General features: G+C 47.2%; 1 protein-coding gene and 1 non-coding gene across 2 annotated transcripts in view; one reads left to right on the top strand and one right to left on the bottom strand.

The window, feature by feature from the left end:
* The window catches only part of LOC124775311 (frizzled-9-like), a 218101-nt gene that overhangs the window by 64708 nt on the left and 127414 nt on the right, over positions 1-25979 (bottom strand). The gene's annotated exons all lie outside the window — the stretch shown is intronic.
* On the top strand, positions 5091-5165 carry Trnap-cgg. The gene has a single exon. It is a non-coding gene; the product is annotated as a tRNA-Pro (tRNA).

Raw genomic sequence — 25979 nt, 5'->3', positions numbered from 1 at the left:
TCAACAGGAGTGACTTGCTCTATTTTCCAGTCAAGCGAGACTGTTCACTGTGCAAGACACTCTCTCTTATTTTACGACTAGCTGTTACTCGCTGTTTCGCTAGCATGCGAGTAGTGTTGCTATGATGAGTGATACTGAGTAAGTAAGCTAATAATTTTACGAAATGTCTGTGTATACAGTAGCGCAGAGAAGTATGTATAAAAATGTATGCAGTGCCGCTATGTAGGTACATAATGAATGTATTTCTATTATTTTCTTGTGTAACGAATTTGAAATTTTTTAATTATATTTAGAAAAACGCCTTGATTCATTAAATTCGTGCAGGAGTATTGTTTTAGGGGTCTCTGGCTCACCTAATACTGGATGTGATATTTTGCAACCAGAGCATCACATACCAACCGTTTCTCCCTTCCATTTTAATGATTTATGTGCCTATACTTTTGATCCCTCCCCCTATGAAGACTAATTTATGATTAACGTAGTCAGTTAATACACTCCTGGAAATTAAAATAAGAACACCGTGAATTCATTGTCCCAGGAAGGGGAAACTTTATTGACACATTCCTGGGGTCAGATACATCACATGATCACACTGACAGAACCACAGGCACATAGACACAGGCAACAGAGCATGCACAATGTCGGCACTAGTACAGTGTATATCCACCTTTCGCAGCAATGCAGGCTGCTATTCTCCCATGGAGACGATCGTAGAGATGCTGGATGTAGTCCTGTGGAACGGCTTGCCATGCCATTTCCACCTGGCGCCTCAGTTGGACCAGCGTTCGTGCTGGACGTGCAGACCGCGTGAGACGACGCTTCATCCAGTCCCAAACATGCTCAATGGGGGACAGATCCGGAGATCTTGCTGGCCAGGGTAGTTGACTTACACCTTCTAGAGCACGTTGGGTGGCACGGGATACATGCGGACGTGCATTGTCCTGTTGGAACAGCAAGTTCCCTTGCCGGTCTAGGAATGGTAGAAAGATGGGTTCGATGACGGTTTGGATGTACCGTGCACTATTCAGTGTCCCCTCGACGATCACCAGTGGTGTACGGCCAGTGTAGGAGATCGCTCCCCACACCATGATGCCGGGTGTTGGCCCTGTGTGCCTCGGTCGTATGCAGTCCTGATTGTGGCGCTCACCTGCACGGCGCCAAACACGCATACGACCATCATTGGCACCAAGGCAGAAGCGACTCTCATCGCTGAAGACGACACGTCTCCATTCGTCCCTCCATTCACGCGTGTCGCGACACCACTGGAGGCGGGCTGCACGATGTTGGGGCGTGAGCGGAAGACGGCCTAACGGTGTGCGGGACCGCTTCATGGAGACGGTTGCGAATGGTCCTCGCCGATACCCCAGGAGCAACAGTGTCCCTAATTTGCTGGGAAGTGGCGGTGCGGTCCCCTACGGCACTGCGTAGGATCCTACGGTCTTGGCGTGCATCCGTGCGTCGCTGCGGTCCGGTCCCAGGTCGACGGGCACGTGCACCTTCCGCCGACCACTGGCGACAACATCGATGTACTGTGGAGACCTCACGCCCCACGTGTTGAGCAATTCGGCGGTACGTCCACCCGGCCTCCCGCATGCCCACTATACGCCCTCGCTCAAAGTCCGTCAACTGCACATACGGTTCACGTCCACGCTGTCGCGGCATGCTACCAGTGTTAAAGACTGCGATGGAGCTCCGTATGCCACGGCAAACTGGCTGACACTGACGGCGGCGGTGCACAAATGCTGCGCAGCTAGCGCCATTCGACGGCCAACACCGCGGTTCCTGGTGTGTCCGCTGTGCCGTGCGTGTGATCATTGCTTGTACAGCCCTCTCGCAGTGTCCGGAGCAAGTATGGTGGGTCTGACACACCGGTGTCAATGTGTTCTTTTTTCCATTTCCAGGAGTGTAGATCATAATAAAACGCAGCCTCACCCAACGCTTCCTACGTAACGCACCTAAAGGTGCGACTCTCTTGTCTGTCGTACAGCCTTTATTTAAGTGACGCCGTCGCTATGAGTCTTGATGCGTCTTGGAAGCTGTAAGAGACGTGTGGTGCTCAGCGTCTAAAATGCGACGGGCTTGTGACTGCTGTAATGTCTCTGTAGCTCTTAAGGCCGCCTAGCGTTCTGAACACAAGTTCTGGCGGACACGAGATTGCTCTGAAGTTTGTTACATTCTAGTAACTTTCGGAGCTTGAACTCTCTTAGAACTACGCGCTAAATCAGACTTACGTTTGTGAGGCTTATAGTAATAGTTTTAAATATGGTTCTTGGGTTTACCGTCCGATTTTATTGTTGTAACTCCGCCAAAGCTCTCCAGCTATGCCAGGTGATGTACGATCTAAGTTTCATAAAGCACGTGCACGATGACATTGAATTGCAGCCTCACCGCATAATCTATAGACACTAACAGTCGCCGCATCGTCTGCATGCCACTCACGTGAACCATATTTAAAAATGTTAATAATACTCAAAAAATACAACTTTCTAAATTACCCTATGATCTTCGTCATGGTTCAAGCTATCTCCGTATCAAATACAATCGGAATCGGAAGCGGTAGAGTCAGTAAACGTAACAGAGTGAGTTACTTTCGCAGTTAATAATACTGGTATTAGTATGGAAGTATGGATTAACTACGTTGAGAAATGAATATGCGTTGTATTGATTACGTTGAACCATATTACGTGGAACATACCAACCTAAAAGCGTTTTCAAAGATACGATGAAGTTCAAAAGCGAAAGTGTAAATAGTTTTTTCAAAGAGTAAATATTTTCCCTTAATTTGCGTAACGTTCGTGAAATAAATAAATATCTTGTCCTACACACTTTGTAAAGTACCCTCTCTTCTTCAGCAGCCAGCCGCAGTGACCGAGCGGTTCTAGGCGCTTCAGTCTGGAACCGCGCGACCGCTACGGTCGCAGGTTGGAATCCTGCCTCCGGCATGGATGTGTGTGATTGATGTCCTTAGGTTCGTTAGGTTTAAGTAGTTCTAAGTTCTAGGGGACTGATGACCTCAGATGTTAAGTCCCATAGTGCTCAGAGCCATTTGAACCATTTTTCTTCAGCAGGGTTCAGGCTGTCTCGCGTTAAATTTCGTGGCTATCGGTTCAGCGGTTTAGTCCTGAAAACGTAACAGACATTGTTACTTTCGCATTTAATAATATTAGTAAGAAAGTACGGATTCGTATGGATTAAACACGTTGAGGATTGTATGAGCATTGTTTCTAGCTGTTACCCACGGCTGCGCTCGCGTATTAGTAAACTATAATGAAATGTGCGTATGGCTTTCCTGGCCAGGAACCCCGACTGGGATATTGGGAGCATGGTGCGAGTCTTTTTATCTGACGCCACTTCTATGATTTGCACGTCAATGACGGCAAAATGACGATGATGGCAACGCACACTTCCAGACGCCAACACGAAAAAAAAAAAATCGTGGAACAGCAGTGCTAACCGCATGACCACGAGCTGTTCTTCGTGCAAGTTTCCAAACATCAAATAAATTATAGGAGACGCATGATACCCAGCGTTTAAAATATGATGAGTCTGTGACTGCTGTCAGCACGGAAATATGGATTAAGCACGCAGAGGATCGTATAAACATTGTGTCCATTACGTTCAATCTTGTTATGTAGAACATATCAAACAGTAAAAGTATTTCCACAAATGTGACAAAGTTCAAAAGCAAAGAATAAATGGCTTTTTCAAAGAGTAATTATTGTTCCATACTTCGCCTTATATTCTTCAAATCAATAACTATCGCGTAATACACACTTTATAAACTAACCTATTTTCTTCCTCAAAATGATTCAAATGGCTCTAAGCACTATGGGACTTAACAGCTGAGGTCATCAGTCCCCCAGAACTTAGAACTACTTAAACCTAACTAACCTAAGGACATCACACACATCCATGCCCGAGGCAGGATTCGAACCTTCGACCGTAGCAGCCTCGTGGTTCCGGACTGAAGCGCCTAGAACCGTTCGGCCACCATGGCCGGCTTACTTCCTCATTGTTCAAGTTATCTCTGTACCAAATTTTATCAAAATTGGTTTAGCGGTTTAGTCGTGAAAGTATGGAAGTGTGAAAGTATGGATTATAAATGTATATCTTCACTTCAGCAAACCACACCCCGGCGTCCACAACGGCCTGCAGATGCGGCCGGGAGTGGTACGTTACGAGCTACCGTGTAATTCGGCCGACACGCGCGGAGTACATTGGTAGGACTGTAAACGGCCATTAGCCTGGGACGTAGCGGTACCCAGCTGCGAGACGAGCAGCAGGTCAGCTGCGTTTCGAGCCGGCCGCATCGCGGCGTCGTCAGCGGGCAGTCGTGACCGGTGTGGGAGGCGAGCGGTGGGTATCGGGAGAACCGCATCAGGGGCGGTGCCGGCGCCGTTACGGCTGATGGATGCGCTCTATTAGGCGCCGTACCGTCACGCGCTCCACGCCGGCGAATTAATGCCCTCCGCGGGGCGGCCGCCATTAATGGCCAATAAATTACTGCCGGCGAGACGGAAAAATGCTCGTAATTCCGCGAGCCCGCCTGCTCTTTGCACAAACTCTACTCGCATCGAGGTCTCGCCGGTCGGATTTCGTCAGGGACGGCGCTACGGGGTGCAGTGCAGTGTAACGAAATTCCAACTGCCAGTTACTGCTCGTGTCCTACTAACCTAGCACACATTAGGAGGGTCAGCCACAGCCTGGGGGATGTTTCCAGAATGAGATTTTGGAAAGTAGGAGACGAGGTACTGGCAGAAGTAAAGCTGTGAGGACGAGGCGTGAGTCGTGCTTGGGTAGCTCAGTTGGTAGAGCACTTGCCCGCGAAAGGCAAAGGTCCCGAGTTCGAGTCTCGGTCCGGCACACAGTTTTAATCTGACAGGAAGTTTCATATCAGCGCACACTCCGCTGCAGAGTGAAAATCTCATTCTGGAAACATCCCCCAGGCTGTGGCTAAGCCATGTCTCCGCAATTTCCTTTCTTTCGGGAGTGCTAGTTCTGCAAGGTTCGCAGGAGAGCTTCTGTTAAGTTTGGAAGGTAGGAGACGAGGTACTGGCAGAAGTAAAGCTGTGAGGACGGGGCGTGAATCGTGCTTGGGTAGCTCAGTTGGTAGAGCACTTGCCCGCGGAAGGCAAAGGTCCCGAGTTCGAGTCTCGGTCCGGCAAACAGTTTTAATCTGCCAGGAAGTTTCATATCAGCGCACACTCCGCTGCAGAGTGAAAATCTCATTCTGGATTAGGAGGGTCAGTCAAATGAAAACCTTAAATATTTTTTTAATAATATTTATTGTGCAGAAGACGTACAAAGCTGTATCACTTTTCAACATAATCTCGCCCACGCTCAATGCAAGTCCTCCAGCGCTTAAAATGTGCATAAATTCCTTTAGAAAAAATTCTTTTGGTAGTCCGCGCAACCACTCATGCACCGCGTGGCGTACCTCTTCATCAGAACGGAACTTCTTTCCTCCCATTGCGTCTTTGAGTGCCGCAAACATAAGGAAATCACTTGGGGCAAGGTCTGGTGAGTATGGTGGATGAGGAAGTGGTTGGTAGAAGTGAACACAGGCTTCGTCCCCAGTAACGAATCTTGCAAGGAAGCCATCACCTTCTCATTCAAAGCACCGAAGAAGTTCTTCACAAGCATCAACACGTCGTAGGAGTCAGCTGCCCTGGCACCATCTTGAGACACTTTGTGAAACTGGAGCACATCATCACAATGTGCTGTGCTGACCCATGACTAATCTGTAAACAAGCTGCAACGTCATTCAGTGTCACTCGGCGGTTTTCCTTCACTATTGCTACAACTGCTGCAATGTTCTGTGGAGTCACAACTCGTTGTGCCTGACGTGTACGAGGAGCATCTTCCAATGAAGTCACACCATTTGAGAAGTTCCTACTCCATTTGTAGACTTGCTGCTGTGACAAACAAGCATCACCGTACTGAACCTTCATTCGTCGATGAATTTCAATAGGTTTCACACCTTCACTATGCAAAAACCGAATAACAGAACGCTGTTCTTCCCTGGTGCACGTCGCAAGTGTGCGGCGTGTGCAGTTGAAGTGATATGGGACCCCTGATACGTCTAGGTACGACTCGGACAGGTGACACGTACATAAGCATCCTGTCTGATCAACTGCATCCATTCATGTCCAATGTGCATTCTGACCAACTTGGGCAATTCCAGCAGGACAATGCCACACACCACACGTCCAGAATTGCTACAGAGTGGCTCCAGGAACACTCTTCTGAGTTTAAACACTTCCGCATGAACATTATTGAGCATATCTGGGATGCCTTGCAATGTACTGTTCAGAAGAGATCTCCAACCCCTCGTACTCTTACGGATTTATGGACAGCCCTGCAGGATTCATGGTGTCAGTTTCCTCTACCATTACTTCAGACATTAGTCGAACGCATGTAACGTCGTGTTGCGGGACTTCTGCGTGCTCGCGGGAGCCCTACGATGTTAGACAGGTGTACCAATTTCTTTGGCTCTTCAGTGTATAACTGAAGGAACAGTAGAAGGAAACAATGCAAGGGGCAGATCGAGACTAGAATATATCAACCAGATCATGAAGAATACCAGCTGCATCTCCTATATTGCGTTCACGAGGAAGGCCGGACGAAGACGAAATGCATGGTGAGCTGCTGCTAACCAGCCTGATGCTTGAAGACCAATGGAGAAGTTTCCCTAAACCACTTCAGGTGACTACTGAAAAGGATTCCTATACTAAGGCCTCAGACGTTGTGCTAGAGCTCCGTCATAATAATCTAATACATTTGCATATATCCTCCACAATACACCTTACAGTGGAAAGGTACTGTTTAGCATTAATAACCGCTGTTTCTCCCGTATGATTCACAAATGGAGTGGCGGACAAATGTCTGGCATAATTTGTGCTTCGTGTATCCGCCTTGATGTTTTCTTTGTTTTCGAACAAGTTTCAGCTATAATTCCCCATCATCAAAGATACTTCTTACAATTCTATTCCTTACATTTTTTAACATTAATAATCATGTGTTTCGTCAAACATGCCACTGAAAGCCTCGATTTAGCAGATATCTGCTATGAAACATTCATAGCATAAAAGATACAATTAACTACTATGCATATCCTCAACGAATAAAGTAAAGCTGTCATCAACCCAAAGGATATCACCAGTGCCTTACTAGGCATGGTCCTACTGGAGGTGCTACGCACTTGCCTTCCAGCTACAGGAGGAGTTTGACGTGGACTCGGACGACAGTGTACTCGTCATTTTTCACATTAACAAACATCGTCAGAGGTGAAAGAAGAGATAAGGGACAGATTAAAATGCTAGGACCGACTGGGGATCGAAGTCTAGACTTTGGTTTGGCACTTAACCACCTTCATTTATTTGTTATTCAAAATCTGCACAATGGCTGTTATCGCATCTAGGACCAAGCACGTTTAATTTAGTGATGAAAGACACTACATCTAGATCACAAGTATTTTTTTGTATTTCATGGAGGGCCTCTTTCCTGCCCTGCAGATCTGACTTACACTAGCCAAGTTTTGTAGGTGATATTATTCACAGACGGATCATTACAGAAGAATGCGAAAAGTGGTAGAAGCGGACGTAGGGGAAGATCGGTTTCCGTTCCGGAGCAATAAAGCAACACGCGAGGCAATACTGACCGTACGATGTATCTTAGAAGATAAGAGTGAAAAAAGGCGGACCTACGATTGTAGCATTCGTAGATTTGGGGAAGGCTTTCGACATGTTGACTGCAAGACATTCTCAGTCTAGCAGCGATAAAGTACAGCTTGTACAGAAACCAGGTGGCATTTACAAAAGTCGAAGGACAGGAAAGGAAAGCATTACAAGAGAAGGGAGTGACGCAGGGCTGTAGCCTCTTCCGGTTTTTTTTCAGTCTGTAAATTCAGCAAGCAGTAAAAGACACCAAGGGGAAATTTGGACAGAGTATCAAAGTACAGAGGCACGACATAAAAACTCTGCGGTCTGCCGATTATGAACAGTTGAACCGCGCACCATAGTTTAGCGCCAATAACAATTATATAGGTATGGTGTCTGTTCTTTCGGACATGCGTCATACCTGTATAATATATGTGCCTGAAGGCATATCGCTCTTTCAGTGGAGATGCACGATAATGTCCGACCTCTTGCGAAACACAATACGGCTGCGAGCGAAGACGAATACGACATTACAGTGTAGTGCGCGGCATGTGGAAGTATGGGTCGGGCGTGACAGACGCTCCGATAGCCGAAGCGATGCCGGCACGGTAGCTCAGCGTGTTCGATCAGAGCCGATTGTCATTTGTAATAAAAAAGAACTGTGTAAAGGAATCAACGATCAACTTGAACGGATGCCATATGACGTCCGCCCAGACCAAACGAAACGAACAATACCGAACAAAATTAAAAAACATATACATATAAAAAAGCAATTAGAACGATCGCCCGCGTAAAGTGGGAAATCCGGGTTCGAATATGGGTCCCGCACAAATTTTCATCTGTCGTTACTGAATTATTTCAATGCACCAGTGCAGCGAAAGTTAGAAATTTGTTTCGTCACGTATCCATTAACATTATTTGGTTGAAAGCTGGCAAGATACTGAGCAGGGTGGCCCTCTATTGTAAAAAAAGTAATGATAAAAACGAAATGATCTAAGCAATGAAGAAAAAAGTGGATGACTTCAATTTCATGTTCTTCGCACGCACAGAGCGAGTAAGTACCTAGACAGTAGGGCTGAAGATAAGCCTTTCGGTGTCGCCTTATACCGTCGTGAATGTAGCCTGTCTCCGTATTAACGACGGCGCTACTATGTTCAGTTGACCAGTAAGCCCTCGTCAGCTCACCTTTGGATATTGCATCCTGGAAGTTGGCAGCGCTGCGCTAGACAGGTCAGAGACGTAGCTGGCCGGGTGTATAAAACCTCAGTGCGGACCACGTCCATATGTTGTGGCGGAACCGCAGCCACGGCGGTATACAATCCTCCACTCCGTAATAACCGCGGCACGGCCCGTTCCATTGTGAAGCGGAAGAAATATCAGGCAGTCGCAAGAATAAAAAGCCGTGTAACCGAGCCGAGATGAATTAATACCCGCGGTCGCTCCGTAATTGCATTACGGTCGAGAGCAGGGCGCTGGACGCTAATTACGCCGCCCGTAATGAGTAATGGGGCACGCCGCAGCCCCCCGGCGTCTCTAATTACCCCCGCGGCTGATTAATCATTATGGTCCGGCCACGTGTTCCGCTCCCTTCTCCCCAGCCGTGCCGTGTTCTGCGGGCAGCTCCATTGTTCCACGTCGGGTCCGCGGGTTCCCTTCCAGAACGGACCTCCGTCTGCCGACGTCAGCATTCAGCCGTGTGCCTGTGTGTGTAAGGGGAGCACGCTGGCACACAGGAAGCTATGCACAGGCGATACGCCAGGGGATCCGGTTTCCAGATTTTCAATGCCGACCCACGGAAAGAGCACCGGGGGTCGTGTGACCTTCCGCTGTATACCGGCTTATCAACAGCCTTTATACGGCGGTCTCCACGTCCACTGCTGCCAATCAATCTGCATATGTAGTGAACATTAATAAAACCGACTCATCGCACAGGGACGGTTTTCCAGAACACAGTACATAGCTGCATCGCGTCCAAGTCACAACAGGCGTTCAAAGTGGCCTCCGTGGGATTGCAGGTGATGCGGATAGTAGTGTTTGTCAAGCAGGATACGCATAATAGTACTCTGGCTTAAACTGTGTTGGCGGACCACCTGCCTGGAGCTTGTCTGAATTTCCCTTAGAATCCGGTCCTCCAAATCTGGTGTACACACTCTTTGCACGTTCGTCTGTCTGAAAGGAACCATCATGACACAAACACCCAAAACGGGATTGAAACGTTGTGTGCGCCGGCCGCTATGGCCGAGCAGTCCTAGGCGCTTCAGTATGGAGCCGCGCTGCGGTTACAGTCCCAGGTTCGAATCCTGCCTCGGGCATGGATGTGTGTGATGTCCTTAGGTTAGTTAGGTTTAAGCAGTTCTGAGTCTAGGGGACTGATGACCTCAGATGTTAAGTCCCATAGTGCTTAGAGCCTTTTTTTTTAATTCGGTGTGGTGTGCCTGTGAAGGTACTTGTTTTGGTATAGCGGTGCTGCTTCTCGGCCGATTCTGTCTGTTTGGCAGCACACAAACACCATCTCGGCTTGTACTGGGCGTGAATACCGGAGCATTCTGCTGCTTACATTTTGCAGCGTCAATCACTCACCTGCAACACAACAAGTGATCAGAGGAACAACTCCCTAGTTTCTATGATGCAACGTTTTTTGGTACCGAGGCCATTTTTAGTGCTTTGTGCTTTAATTTCACATAAAAATTTAACGAACAGTACAACTTCAGTAAAAGAGATATTCATTCCCTCAACAAATATAAACTAAGTGAACTAAAAGTAACGCAAGGCAATACTTTCTAAAACTATGTTCCGCAGATTATTACTTCTTCTTTCGAACATCTATCTTAGATCTCCGGCCCCAAACACAGTCCTTAAGCAACAGGTGATTTCCCCCATTTGCAAGTCGCTTCAGCATTGCAATGATTTTTCTTCCATCCCCTCTCTTCTCAGCAACCTTCATTTTGATGACTGTGTCTATTAAATATTAAATTAACACGCAGAACTACCAAAGCACTGAGATGAAACTATATAATTCGCTTCTGGTTAGGAACTCATAAAATGTCACAAAATCGATTACCTCCCTTTTGTTGCTTGCGTCTCGGCCGGCTGCTGCTGCCTGACTACTGCTGCTGCTGCTGCCGCCTGGCATTTAAAATTGTCTTCAATCTTAATAATAAAAACATCTTTCGGCTTCGATGTAGTCACTAGTATGGCATAAGACTGAGAATACTAACATAACAGATCCGCTGGAGACGCGAAACTACGTTATTAAAAAGTCCTAGGAGACAAGCAGAATGATCAATGGATGTCTGAAGCCTCTGGACAAGATCCAGCACCTAACTGGCATCGTCGCTCCAGCGAAGTGTAGAGATGCAGCAACATTTAAAGAACTATTTAAATCAAGAGAATCGGAACGCCACTTCCTCTACGGTCTCCAAACGGCTCGCCAGCGATTGAAATCAAGGCGAAGTTTCACAGATCGACGGAAGATTACGAAGAACGTAAAACCATGCGGACCTTTGGACGAAGACCTCACATCAACACAGGATGAAGCCGAAAGAGGTACTAGCCACAGGATGCGAAGAAAACTGGGGGGATCTGGGAGGCTCTAAACAGACATGGGGAGATACTCTCACTGAATGGGGCTACCCTGCAGACTCCAACCTTTGTGAATGCGGAGTACTACAAAGCGGCCCGCATCATATGTTAACCTGTCCACTGTGCCCCGCCAAATGCACTATGGACTACTATTCCATGTTGTGTCGTGTGAAAGTTGTACACACTTTTTTTTTGGTCATCAGTCTACTGACTGGTTTGATGCGGCCCGCCACGAATTCCTTTCCTGTGCTAACCTCTTCATCTCAGAGTAGCACTTGCAACCTACGTCCTCAATTATTTGCTTGACGTATTCCAATCTCTGTCTTCCTCTACAGTTTTTGCCCTCTACAGCTCCCTCTAGTACCATGGAAGTCATTCCCTCATGTCTTAGCAGATGTCTTTTCATCCTGTCCCTTCTCCTTATCAGTGTTTTCCACATATTCCTTTCCTCTCCGATTCTGCGTAGAACCTCCTCATTCCTTACCTTATCAGTCCACCTAATTTTCAACATTCGTCTATAGCACCATATCTCAAATGCTTCGATTCTCTTCTGTTCCGGTTTTCCCACAGTCCATGTTTCATTAGCATACAATGCTGTACTCCAGACATTCATCCTCAGAAATTTCTTCCTCAAATTAAGGCCGGTATTTGATACTAGTAGACTTCTCTTGGCCAGAAATGCCTTTTTTGCCATAGCGAGTCACACTAAAACATGTAAATAATATAGTGCCAGCGCATACCAGGGACCGGTGCATCGATTCCGTAATGTTTGGATCATAGTCTGGCATTGTATCACAGAGCCAGGGAGACGCATACGGTCTTCATACGATTTTGAAATGATTTTTATACAGCGGCGGTTTTGAAAAAATGGTTCAAATGGCTCTGAGCACTATCGGACTTAACTTCTGAGGTCATCAGTCCCCTAGAACTTAGAGCTACTAAAACGTACACTACTGGCCATTAAAATTGCTACATCAAGAAGATGACGTGCTACAGACGTGAAATTTAACCAACAGGAAGAACATGCTGTGATATGCAAATGATTAGCTTTTCAGAGCATTCACACAAGGTTGGCGCCGGTGGCGACACCTACAACGTGCTGACATGAGGAAAGTTCCCAACCGATTTCTCATACACAAACAGCAGTTGACCGGCGTTGCCTCGTGAAACGTTGTTGTGATGCCTCGTGTAAGGAGGAGAAATGCGTACCATCACGTTTCCGACTTTGATAAATGTCGGATTGTAGCCTATCGCGATTGCGGCTTATCGTATCGCGACATTGTTGCTCTTGTTGGTCGAGTTCCAATGACTGTTAGCAGAATATGGAATCGGTGGGTTCAGGAGGGTAATACGGAACGCCGTGCTGGATAACAACGGCCTCGTATCACTAGCAGTCGAGATGACAGGCATCTTATCCGCATGGCTGTAACGGATCGCGCAGCCACGTCTCGATCCTTGAGTCAACAGATGGGGACGTTTGCAAGACAACAACCATCTGCAGGAACAATTCGACGACGTTTGCAGCAGCATGGACTATCAGCTCGGAGACCATGGCTGCGGTTACCCTTGACGCTGCATCACAAACAGGAGCGCCTGCGATGGTGTACCCAACGACGAACCTGAGTGCACGAATGGCAAAACGTCATTTTTTCTGATGAATCCAGATTCTGTTTACAGCATCATGATGGTCGCATCCGTATTTGGCGACATCGCAGTGAACGCACATTGGAAGCGTCTATTAGTCATCGCCATCATCGTCACCACACGGCGTGATGGTATGGGGTGCCATTAGTTACACGTCTCGGTCACCTCTTGTTCGCATTGACGGCAGTTTGAACAGTGGACGTTACATTTCAGATGTGTTACGACCCGTGGCTCTACCCTTCATTCGATCCCTGCGTAACCCTACACTTCAGCAGGATAATGCACGATCACATGTTGCAGATCCTATACGGACCTTTCTGGATACAGAAAATGTTCGACTGCTGCCCTGGCCAGCACATTCTGCAGATCTCTCATCAATTGAAAACGTCTGGTCAATGGTGGCCGAGCAACTGGCTCGTCACAATACGCCAGTCACTACTCTTGATGAACTGTGGTATCGTGTTGAAGCTGCATGGGCAGCTGTACCCGTGCACGCCATCCAAGCTCTGTTTGACCCAATCCCCTGGTGTATCAAGGCCGTTATTACCGCCAGAGGTGGTTGTTCTGGGTACTGATTTCTTAGGATCTATGCGCCCAAATTGCGTGAAAATGTAATCACATGTCAGTTCTAGTATAATATATTTGTTCAATGAATACCCGTTTATCATCTGCATTTCTTCTTGGTGTAGCAAGTTTAATGGCCAGTAGTGTACTTTGGTCGCACACGGCCGTTGCGCTCGCGGCTGGCGATGCATTCTGTTAGACTTCTTCCCTCCGTGCGGAGTCTAGCGGGCAGGCAGGCCTCAGCTGCCCAGATCTAAGAGCGGCGTCTAGACCAGCGGTCACCGTATAAGGCGAGGAGCGGGAATCCCGCGACATTTGCATCGGGCAGCGCGGCCGGCTCAAAGCGCCGCCGCTACACATGTTGCCATCTGCAGCACCACCTCCGGCCGGCGCTCGGCTCACGGAACGAGGTCGCTGCACGGGAAATGGCGAACGTCATGGCGCAACTACAACCTGCCGGAGTATAGGCCATATCCACAAAACACCGATTTTATTCAACACTGTGTACTCGTACCAAGGAGACAGCACTCTCTTCACACACCTATTTCTTTCCTGTTCCACTCGAGAATGTTGCGCGGAAACAAAAACTCTCAGTAAACCTCCGTTTCAGTTCTAATTTCTCTGATTTTTCCGGTCATGATAATTTCACGAGACGTATGTGAGAGGTGAGAGAAGGTAATAATCGTATGTAGCCCGACTTTTCTTGCGACAACGCTTTTGAAATGGTAACAACGCCTACCACTGTAGTTGGATAAGCATCTACGCAACGTTCTCGCGCTTACTAAACATACGGTGACGAAGCTCGTCGCTGGTCTTTGCATCTCCTCCATCTCGTCTATTAATCCACCCTGATAAGCAAATCAAAGGGGGAATACTCGAGAATCAATCAAATGGTTCAAATGGCTCTGAGCACTATGGGACTTAACATCTGAGGTCATCAGTCCCCTAGAACTTAGAACTACTTAAACCTAACTAACCAAAGGACATCACACACATCCATGCCCGAGGCAGAATTCGAACCTGCGACCGTAGCGGTCACGCGGTTCCAGACTGAAGCATCTAGAACCGCACGGCCACACCGGCCGGCGAGAATCAGTCGGACGAAGATTTCATAAACTATTTCTTTCATGTTACGAGTTATATTCCCTTGGATTCTTACGATGAGTCTCAGATTCACATCTTATTTACCTGTAATTAGTCTTACATTGTCGCTCCACTCAAGGAACCGACAGGTACCGTATGCTTGTCACTGCTTCCACTGTTTTATCGCCTATCGCCTAATCGACAAGTATCGGATCTTCCCATATACTTACGCGCATTATGTTGCATTCATTTACAATTATAGTCACATATCATTCCCTCCATCGTGCATCGATCTTCTGCAGGTCTTCCTGCATTTCGCCAGTTTTCTTGCTTAACAACTTCCCAATATACAACAGTATCACACGCGAAAAGCCTCGCGGAGATAATCACGCTTATCATCAGACCGCATTTAGAGACGGCAGACGAAGAGAAAGTAAAGGTTACATCCTCAGAATACCACCTACCGAGAGACGTGCCAAGCTGAACCTACACATCCATCGGACTCATCATCGTCAACGATCTCACATGCCTCACATTCATCAGACAATGTGTAGTAGATTTCGGATGTAATTAGTGAGCAGTTTCACGACCTGTCACTCTACGTCACCACGTAATATCACATTTTATTACGGAAATAAATGTGTCATATACCGTGCTGTATGTAGGAACCAAACACATTTACTCCTTGTACAAGAAAAGCGAACATTATTGAAACTTTCCTGGCAGATTAAAGCTGTGTGCCGGACCGAGACTCGAACTCGGGACATTTGCCTTTCGCGGGCAAGTGCTCTACCCGCGAAAGGCAAAGGTCTCGAGTTCGAGTCTCGGTCCGGCACACAGTTTTAATCTGCCAGGAAAGTTTCATATCAATGCACACTCCGCTGCAGAGTGAAAATCTCATTCTGATAACATCCCCCAGGCTGTGGCTAAGCCATGTCTCCGCTATATCCTTTCTTCCAGGAGTGCTACTTGTGCATGGTTTGCAGGAGAGCTTCTGTGGAGTTTGGAAAGTAGAAGACAAGGTACTGGCGGAAATAAAGCTGTGGGGACGGGGCGTGAGTTGTGCTTGGGTAGCTCAGATGGTACAGCCCCTGCCCGCGTAAGGCAAAGGTCCCGAGTCTCGGTCCGGCACACAATTTTAATCTGCCAGGAAAGTTTCATATCAGCGCACACTCCGCTGCAGAGTGAAAATCTCATTCTAGCGAACATTATTATTTCATTATCTCTGATTTTTATTATCTCTGTTGTTGCATGAAACGTTAATGACTCCGATTTTGTTCTTGCTCTGATAAAGACGAAGGGAACTTACAACAGTGAATATTGCGTATTACATTTCGATAGTAAGAGTAAAAGTTGTGTTACAGGAAGAAATAAACGAGTGCGTATCTCTGATAAATAATTAGGAGGGACCTGAACGCAAATATTACTCTTTCTAGTGATTGTAGCTACTATGGAAAGTTTTAGCTACACTACGCCGACGTGGAGTTGGAGGGACGCTGGGCGAAAGAACCTGCAAATAAACACGGCGACTTTCAACGGACGCAAAAGCACGCAACAAGAAATCTGCCATAGCTCTTTACCAACATATTAACACACGACAAAACACACACAAACCGTGTTTAGTTTCAATGAATATTTCAATACACCATTTGAAAACCAAGAGTACATGCTAATCTTGTCCATAAAATACAATAAAAGGAACAATATAACCACCTCTCCTTTCCTGACGAAATACTGACGTTAAAACTTGCTTTCGCTGCTAGCGCTCGAAGTGGTAGTCGTCTTACTGAGGAACTGGCGTCTTCACTTGGGCGACAATCTTCTCGGAATGTAACATCTAATTCGGTACTTTTGCTTGTAAACAGTGGAAAAAGTGCGTCTACGACAACCAGCATGCTTTCGCGTAACATTTCCACCTTCAGCGGCCATTTTTTTTTAATAGCAAGATGACATTTTGGACTCGCTCATACGTGGCCACAGTACTGACGCTTTGACCGACTTCGAGCCGTCCAACTGCTCGGCCACGATCGTAAGCACTCAAATGATGTCTTGCAAACATGTAGCCGTACCACGTGGAATGTGGCACTAATCGGTTCCACAACCACCTTCGTCAAACACCGTACTGCATGAACTATCAAATGCATACAGAGCGTTTGTGCACATGCACCGCTGCAGTTAACGCATCCCGTTGTCTACATTTACTTTTACTATCATTGGCCTGGTGTACCGTAGCAATTGTCCGTTGTTCCGTAGCAATTGGCAGATGTTGCTTAGCAAAGAGTCAGTTGTTCTTTAGCAACTGTCAACCATCCATACACAATATTTCAGCTATCTGTCGGGCCCCCATGTTCAGGTGAGTGAAGCTGTTTGCGAAACTCGCCTGTGTGATTGTCAGATGATGGTGGCGTCCAGAAGGAAGCGCTGAAATAATATTTTTGCGTGACTGTACGGTCCGGCTGCAGACCCGACAAGAATATCATCAGAAACGAAAGTCAACTGAAAGTACAAGTGACTACTCAAAGACTGTCAGCCTTCAATTTGTACAACTGTAGACAGCAAAAACGTTTTATAACATACGTTCAACAGCAAATTATTGAACAGCTTTAAAACGATGGTGAAAATATACTACAACCATCAACTACAGATAGCTCTAATAGTTTTCTCAAAGTTGATACAAGTTATTACGTCGAGTTTAGCCTAAGGAAGACTAGTAGGACCAATGGGTTCGATACACATATACGATTTACTGGGTAGGATCAGCACAATTACATGATTTTCCGAATTACAATAAATCTGCTGCAGTGGCTTAAGTCAGCGGGATTAAAACATCATTTTATTCTGTTTCCTCAACTACGTCTTCATCTACATGTACACGTGTACTCCACAAGCAACGGTCCAGTCGCGAGTATCTCGCGGGAAGAGCGATTGCCGGTAAACCCTCGTGTAAGCTGCAATCTCTCTAATATGACCTTCGCGGTCTTTTCGGCAGGTATACGTAGGAGGAAACATTATATTGGTTGACTCTTCTGGGGACGTACGCTGTCGGAACTTTTAACAGTTAATTGCACCGTGACGCAGAATGCCTCTCTTGCAGCGTCTGCCAATGGAGTTGGCTTTCGCGCTTACTGAATCAAATTATAAGGAAACGCGCTACTCTTCTTTGGAGCTTCTGTATTTCATTTATCGATATTCAGTACACGAGGATTCTGCAAGCTACCACATTTCCTGAGGATTCTTGCAACGAACGTCAGTTTGGCATGTGCGTTTCCTGCTATCAGTTTAGCGGTCGTTCCACTTTAAATCGCTCCGTATGCATATTTTTAGATGTTTTATGGATGTGACGGCTTTCAGTAATTGTTCTGCAATAGTTTAGTCATACAATAAATTCTCTTTCCATGTATTCGCAATGCGTAACATCTGTTTACGTTAAGGGTGACTGGCTCTCCCTGCACCAAGCGTCGATCCGCTGCAGGTCATTCTGCATTTCGCTACAATTTTCTAGCATTGCAATTTCTCTGAATACAACAACATTATCCGCGAAAAGCATCATGGAACTTCCGAAGTTATCCGCTACGTCATTTACACTGAATAGCCAAAAAAACTGGTACACCTGCCTAGTATCGTGTAGGGCCACCGCGAGCACGCATAAGTGCCGCAACACGACGTTGGAGGGAACTGACACAAAGAATTCTGCAGGGCTGTCTATAAATCCTTAAGAGTACGAGGCGGTGGAGATGTCTTCTGGACAGCACGTTGCAAGGCATTCCAGATATGCTCAATAATGTCCATGTCTGGCGAATTTGGTAGAGAGCGAAGTGTTCAAACTCACCAGAGTGCTGCTGCACCCACTCTGTAACCGCCTTGTTCGTCTGGGGTGTCGCATTGTCCTGCTGGAATTGCCCAAGTTCGTCGGAATGCACAATGGACATGAATGGATGCAGGCGATCAGACAGGATGCTTACGTACGTGTCACGTGTCAGAGTCGTATCTAGACGTATCAGGGGTCCCACATCACTCCAACTGCACACGCCCCACACCATTAGAGCCTCCACCAGCTTGAACAGTCCCCTGCTGATAGCAGGGTCCATGGATTCATGAGGTTGTCTCCATACCCGTAGACGTCCATCCGGTCGATGCAATTTGGAACGAGACTCGTCCGACGAGGCAACATGTTTCTGGTCGTCAACAGTCTGATGTCGGTGTTGACGGGCCCAGGCGAGGCGTAAAGCTTTGTATCGTGCAGTCATCAAGGGTACACGAGTGGGCCTTCGGCTACGAATGCCCGCATTGATGATGTTTCGTTGAATGGTTCGCACGCTGACACTTGCTTCTGGCCCAGCACTGAAATCTGCAGCAATTTGCGGAAGGGTTGCACTTCTGTCACGTTGAACGATTCTTCAGTCGTTGTTGATCCCGCTCTTGCAGGATCTTTTTCCGGCCGCAGCGATATAGGAGATTTGATGTTTTATAGGTTTGCTGACATTCACGGTACACTCGTTAAATGTTCGTACGGGAAAATCCCCATTTCATTGCTACCAAATGGTTCAAATGGCTCTGAGCACTATGGGACTTAACTGCTAAGGTCACCAGTCCCCTAGAACTTAGAACTACTTAAACCTAACTAACCTAAGGACATCACACACATCCATGCCCGAGGCAGGATTAGAACCCGCGACCATAGCGGTCGCGCGGTTTCAGACTCTAGCGCCTAGAACAGCTTGTCCACACTCATCGCTACCTCCGAGAAGCTGTGTCCCATCGCTTGTGCGCCGACTATAACACCACGTTGGGTTGGTGCTTCAGCGCATATACATTGTGAAAAGTAATGGGTCTTTCTTACCTCCTTGCGGTGCGCCCGAAGATAGTTTTACATCTGGAGATTTCTCCCTGTTTAGGGTGACACCTTCTGTTCTGTTTGCTAAGAATCTCGTCAATCCAGTCACAGGTGATCTGATATTCTGTACGCTCGAGTTCTGTTCATTAGTCAACAGTGTCGAACTGTGAAACTTCCTGGCAGATGAAAACTGTGTGCCGGACCGAGACTCGAACTCGGGACCTTTCCCTTTCGCTTGGGTAGCTCAGTTGGTGAGCACTTGCCGGCGAAAGGCAGAGGTCCCGAGTTCGAGTCTCTGTCCGGCACACAGTTTTAATCTGCCAGGAACTTTCATATCAGCGCACACTCCGCTGCAGATTGAAAATCTCATGCTGGAAACATTCCTCAGGCTGTGGCTAAGCCATGTCTCCATAATATACTTTCAGGAGTGCTAGCTCTGCAAGGTTCACAGGAGAGCTTCTGTAAAGTTTGGAAGGTAGGAGACGAGGTACTGGCAGACGTAAAGCTGTGAGGACGGGGCGTGAGTCGTGCTTGGGTAGCTGAGTTGGTAGAACACTTGCCCAAGAAAGGCAAAGGTCCTGAGTTCGAGTCTCGGTCCGGCACACAGTTTTAATCTGCCAGGAAGTTTCATATCAGCGCACACCCCGCTGCAGGGTGAAAATCTCATTCTGGAGTGTGGAACTGTATTGGACGCCATCTATAAATCGAAGGACACGGCATCTACCTGGGTCGCCGGCATCTACCGCCTTCCGGGTCTAGTGGACTCCCGTACAGTCTTCCCTTTGTGGCCACTTCCAAGTATATTTGCATTTTAACTACATCGCTGTTTTTGTCTCGCTCAAACTGTATGCGAATAGGACAGAAAATGTCTGATATGTCTGATACTTGTACGAGGTACCTTCGAATACGAACTGCACTCTGGCTCGTGTAGCACGGTACATGTGACGGTCTAGATGTAGAATACCATTTTACAAACACCAGTATGCTGCCGAGTGGCGAAGTGAGAAGAAGACTAGGAGGCGAGATGAAACCGCGCCGGCCTCTGCTCTGAGAGCGGCCGCCGTGAGACAGTGGAGATTGCGCCGGTATGCCGGCAGCGCGCGCCCTTTTTGCGGCGGACGGCGCGCCGTTGCCCGGAGACAAACGCGACGCGACGCGGCCCATCTCGGGGGAGCAGAGCAGACGCACGTCACGTGCGCCCAGCCTTTGATCTCCTGGGAGCGCCAACCCGTCTCTCTCTCTCTCTCTCTCTCCTCCGCGGCAGCCAGCAGGCAGCAGCGTCAAACCGGTCTCGAGTTTCGCTCCAGCGGAGACGACGCCGCGGAGGAAAAGAAAGGCCGCACAGTATACAATGTACCGCGGGCCGCCCCTGCCCGAGCCTCCCTCTTCCTTTGTCGCCGCTCTGCCGAGTGCAGGCACCCTGCCAACATACACGCTGTGTTCAACCATACCCACGCTGCGCCCACTGCCACATACATTTTGGCAACACCTTTTTTTCCCGAACGAGCAATCCAATTTATTAGTGTTCTCAATATATTCAACTCCATCGCCTTAAAAAAAAAAAAATTTTTTTATCTCTATTCTGGCAACACTTACATTGTGCTCCGATGGGTACATCTTCAGATTCTTTCTGTCGTCATTGCTCTTCAAACAGAGACTGAGTATTACTTCTAACATGACGCTCCTTTCGCGTACGTGCAAAATATCGCTACGCTACCAGCAACATTCCACTGCAAACTCCAATAACACCCCTCCCCCAAATTATTGTCAGGGTGAACAGTCTCTCAGATCAGAAGATCATGACATGCCTTTTCCCATAGGACAGCGTCTACTAAAGCACCGTGCTCTTAGAGTTTCGTTACATCTGCTACTAAAGCACCGTGTTCTTATAGTTTCGTTATATCTGGTCGGTGACTGTTAGCAACGAAGGAGGACTTACGTTCAGCGCCCTGTTGACGACCACGCACAAGCTCCGGTTGCATTCGAACCGGGAAGAAATTGGCCCATTCTTTATCACAGAAATCATCCAAACATTTTCCTTAATCCACTTTGAGAAACGTTGCATTTGCTTGCTCTTCATTACCACTGCAGGATTTCAACACTGCACTGCCTCAAAGAGACCTCCAGTGCTTGTTCCACTCAGAAGCTAAAATTTTCGCCTTTCAAGCGATCCATTATATGGTACCTTTTTTATTACACTACTGGCCATTAAAATTGCTACACCAAGAAGAAACGCAGATGGTAAACGGGTAACCATTGGATAAATATATTATACTAGAACTGACATGTAATTACATTTCCACGCAATTTGGGCGCATAGACACTGAGAAATCAGCACCCAGAACAACCACCTCTGGCCGTAATAACGGCCTTGATACGCCTGGGCATTGAGTCAAACACAGCTTGGATGGCGCGTACAGGTACAGCTGCCCATGCAGCTTCAACACGATATCACAGTTCATCAAGAGTAGTGACTGGCGTATTATGAAGAGCCAGTTGCACGGCCACCATTGACCAGACGTTTTCAGTTGCTAATAGATCTGGAGAATATACTGGCCAGGGCAGCAGTCGAACGTTTTCTGTATCCAGAAACGCCCGTACAGGACCTGCAACATGCGGTCGTGCATTATCATGCTGAAATCTAGGGTTTCGCAGGGATCGAATGAAGGGTAGAGCCACGCGTCGTCAGCCATCTGAAATGTAACGTCCACTGTTCAAAGTGCCGTCAATGCGAACAAGAGGTGACCGAGACGTGTAACCAATGGCATCCCATATCATCATGCCGGGTGATACGCCAGTATGGCGATGACGAATACACGCTTCCAATGTGCGTTCACCGCGATGTCGCCAAACACGGATGCGAGCATTATGATGCTGTAAACAGAACCTGGATTCATTCGAAAAAATGAAGTTTTGCCATTCGTGCACCCAGGTTCGTCGTTCAGTACATCATCGCAGGCGCTCCTGTCTGTGATGCAGCGTCAAGGATAACCGCAGACATGGTCTCCGAGCTGATAGTCCATGCTTCTGCAAACGTCGTCCAACTGTTCGCGCAGATGGTATTTGTCTTGCAAACGTCCCCATCTGTTGACTCAGGGATCGAGACGTGGCTAAACGATCCGTTACAGATATGCGGATAAGATGCCTGTCAACTCGACTGCTAGTGATACGAGGCCGTTGGGATCCAGCACGGCGTTCCGTATTACCCTCCTGAACCCACCAATTCCAGGGCTAATAGTCATTGGAACTCGACCAACGCGAGCAGCAATATCGCGATACGATAAACCGCAATCGCGATATGCTACAATCCGACCTTTATCAAAGTCGGGAATGTGATGGTACGCATTTCTCCTCCTTACCCCCCGAGGCATCACAACAACGTTTCACGAGGCAACGCCGGTCAACTGCTGTTTGTGTATGAGAAATCGGTTGATAACTTTCGTCATATCAGCACGTTGTAGGGGTCGCCACCGGCGCCGACCTTGTGTAAATGCTCTGGAAAGCTAATCATTTGCATATCACAGCATCTTCTTCCTGTCGGTTAAATTTCGTTTCTGTAGCACGTCATCTTCGCGGTGTAGCAATTTTAATGGCTAGTAGTCTACTATTAGTATGCAGGGAGGAGAATAACAACCTAATAGTAGGGCCAGTCGAGGGCACGCATGTCCAATCGAGTAAAATTTTCCGGATGACAACAGATCCGAAAAGCACTCTGGTGGAAATACGGGATAAAATGACGGGTAAACATCGACAGTGGGGGAAATTCGTCCGCTAATCGAACGTGTATGGTTGTCCGACTAAGCTGCTGCTGTGTTGTGCTGCGGTTACTGCGATCGACATCACTTCTTCCTGTGTGCTGTACCGAGCTACACACTGAATTGAGGGAAAAAACGTTTAAAATTTGTTTTCTTTTTTACGATTCTGTTACTTCGCACTTACTGATCTACTCTATTTTCATTGTACATTAGCAAATACTAAAACATGTGACCTTTAGACTAAATTATTCGTAACACTGCACTTTCCAGTACTATTACGTCAACTATCTCACTGCAATGCTGATTCTACAGCGCAGCCTACTATCTCAACAGAATTGCGGTACTTTTACTGCAGTAGATATAATAGACAAACCCGCCATACACCACAGAAAATTTAGACAGTAACTGCGTTCTTTAAGGTAACAAATATTAGCTGGAGAAAATGAGGTTAAGAGTTCTCCGGGGGACGTCGAAAGTTATTTTTACGTCTGAAGATTTTTCTTCTTTATGGATGACACGCTGTGTTCTATTTGGAACTCTTCAATCCAACTACAAAGTTGGTCTGATGCACCGTATGCACATTTTTGTATCGAACACCTTTCGGTTGTTTGGCAGGATCCATGTGATTCTCGGTCTCCAGAAAGGTCATAATACGCGAGCATAGAACGTGCTCCAACACTGAATAGTTTAAGTGAATATAAGAAATACAACACAGAAGCCCAGTCGCGTATATCAGGGTAGTTCATTAGAAATAGCCTTAAGCCGCTTTTAAACGATCGATTTTCTTGTCTCAACTTACTCGAAACAAGTGCGTCTACTGCAGCGCCTCTGGTGGTTTATTCACGTAACTAGTTTTCGTCTGTTTTGAGCGGTCATTTTCGTTTACATGTCAGCGCCAAAACTGCTGGTGTTGTAAGAACTGTCTGCTGTACAGTTTGGCTTCTGAAAGGTGAAAGTGATGTTATGAGGGACTGTCTTTTCTACGGAAAAATCGGAATATAGTGACAAAATGATAGAACAAGCAATATTAATACAGTTTATTAATGACCACAGCAGAATTCATAGTGGAAGATCTTGTCAAAGGTCGTGGTAAATTGTTCACAATAACTAAAAGAATAGGAAAAATGTCATTAAAACATTTCATAACATATATTTGTTCATAACATATATCCTTGCAAATAAGTCAGACAATAAGTAGCACGCTGTAGATAGCGGATTTATGCTTTGTATCTTTTCTTGCTCAGTGTCATAGCAGCAACGAAAATTATTTTTCTCGTCCAATAATTCTGACTTTTTCACTACTGAAATAATTTTCAATAAAACACATTCTCATTTGTGCATGGTGTAAATATTTTTCTCTGTAAAACGAAAATACTTTTTATTTTCAGATATTTCGCCTCTCTTGCAGGAGAACGCTAGCAGGGAAAAATACGAGGACCTTGTGTAACTTTTCAGTGTGCCACGAAAACAACGTACACTGGACTCGCATTCGGGAGGACGACGGTTCAATCCCGTGTCCGGCCATCCTGATTTAGGTTTTCCGTGATTTCCCTAAATCGCTCCAGGCAAAATCCGGGATGGTTCCTCTCAAAGGGCACGGCTTGCTTCCCCATTCTTCCCTAATCCGATGAGACCGATGACCTCACTGTCTGGTCTCCTTCCCCAAAAACAACAACAAAACAACGTAACAAAGAGGACAAAAAAAAATGGTTCAAATGGCTCTGAGCACTATGGGACTTAACATCTGTGGTCACCAGTCCCCTAGAACTTAGAACTACTTAAACCTAACTAACCTAAGGACATCACACACATCCATGCCCGAAGCAGGATTCGAACCTGCGACCGTAGCAGTCACGCGATTCCGGACTGAGCCCCTAGAACCGCTAGACTACCGAAGCCGGCTAACAAAGAGGACAAGAAAGCACAAAATGTATTTCTATAATAGGAGTGAGAACGACCAGAATAGGTTATAACTTGCGACGTTAGCAGACGCTGTCATAGTCCCTTCTCTGTTCATGTACAGTGTGCACCATTCTCGCAAATTTAGAAACACACATTCAGCACAGTCTATAGATCATCGACGTCATAGTCACATTCGCGTGGTTGTCGGTCGCTGATTTACACGCAGGAACGAAAAGCGCACGCACTTTGAGTAGTCCATTGAGGCTAGAAAGTCGCTCGTGTAAAACGGTCTCTAGACTGTGTCGAAGTCACGTCAATCACTGTGTGTGTGTAGGAAGTACAAAGCTCGTCTCCGGTTACGTACGGACAGTGAGTCGTGAATATTCACGGGGTGTAATGAGATGTCTCATTACGGGTGAATGAAGCTCTTGGTGACGTGTGTCACTCGGAGTTCCCTGGAGACTCCCTCTCGCAGTCAGGTGAGCTGAGCCGTGTTTCGTTGGGCCGGTAGTTTTTTGTGGGTGGCCGTCATCGCTTTGGGACGCGCCGACTTGTAAACTAGACCCCCACCCACCGCCGGCTATCTTTATGGTGGTAATTCTGGTCCGCACTGCTCGGCTTATCAGCGCCTGCCCCTCTATACCTGACCTAGCGGGGTGGGAGGGGAGGGTGGGGGAGGAGCGCTCAGCCCCTCCCTCCCACCCCTACCCAGCCACACACAAACCGGAAACCGCGGCGCAGAGGCTCAAAGGCGGCGCAGCGGGGGTCGCCCAATTAGAAGCGGCGACATGTGTCGCAGAAAACCCTCTGCCACACGGCATAGCGGCCGCGCGCTATGAATGGGGGGAGGGGAGCCGCGACTTGATATACGCCTTAAGGCCGGTTCCCACTAGAGCGCGGCAGCGCGTCGTGCGGCAGCGGCAGCGGCAAGCGTTTTCCGCTTTGACGCGGCGGCTC

This window comes from Schistocerca piceifrons, chromosome 2 (assembly GCF_021461385.2).
Source record: "Schistocerca piceifrons isolate TAMUIC-IGC-003096 chromosome 2, iqSchPice1.1, whole genome shotgun sequence".
In the NCBI taxonomy this organism is placed as follows: domain Eukaryota; kingdom Metazoa; phylum Arthropoda; class Insecta; order Orthoptera; family Acrididae; genus Schistocerca; species Schistocerca piceifrons.
Note: the sequence above shows the minus strand (reverse complement) of the source record. Positions and strands in the feature narration are given on the sequence as shown.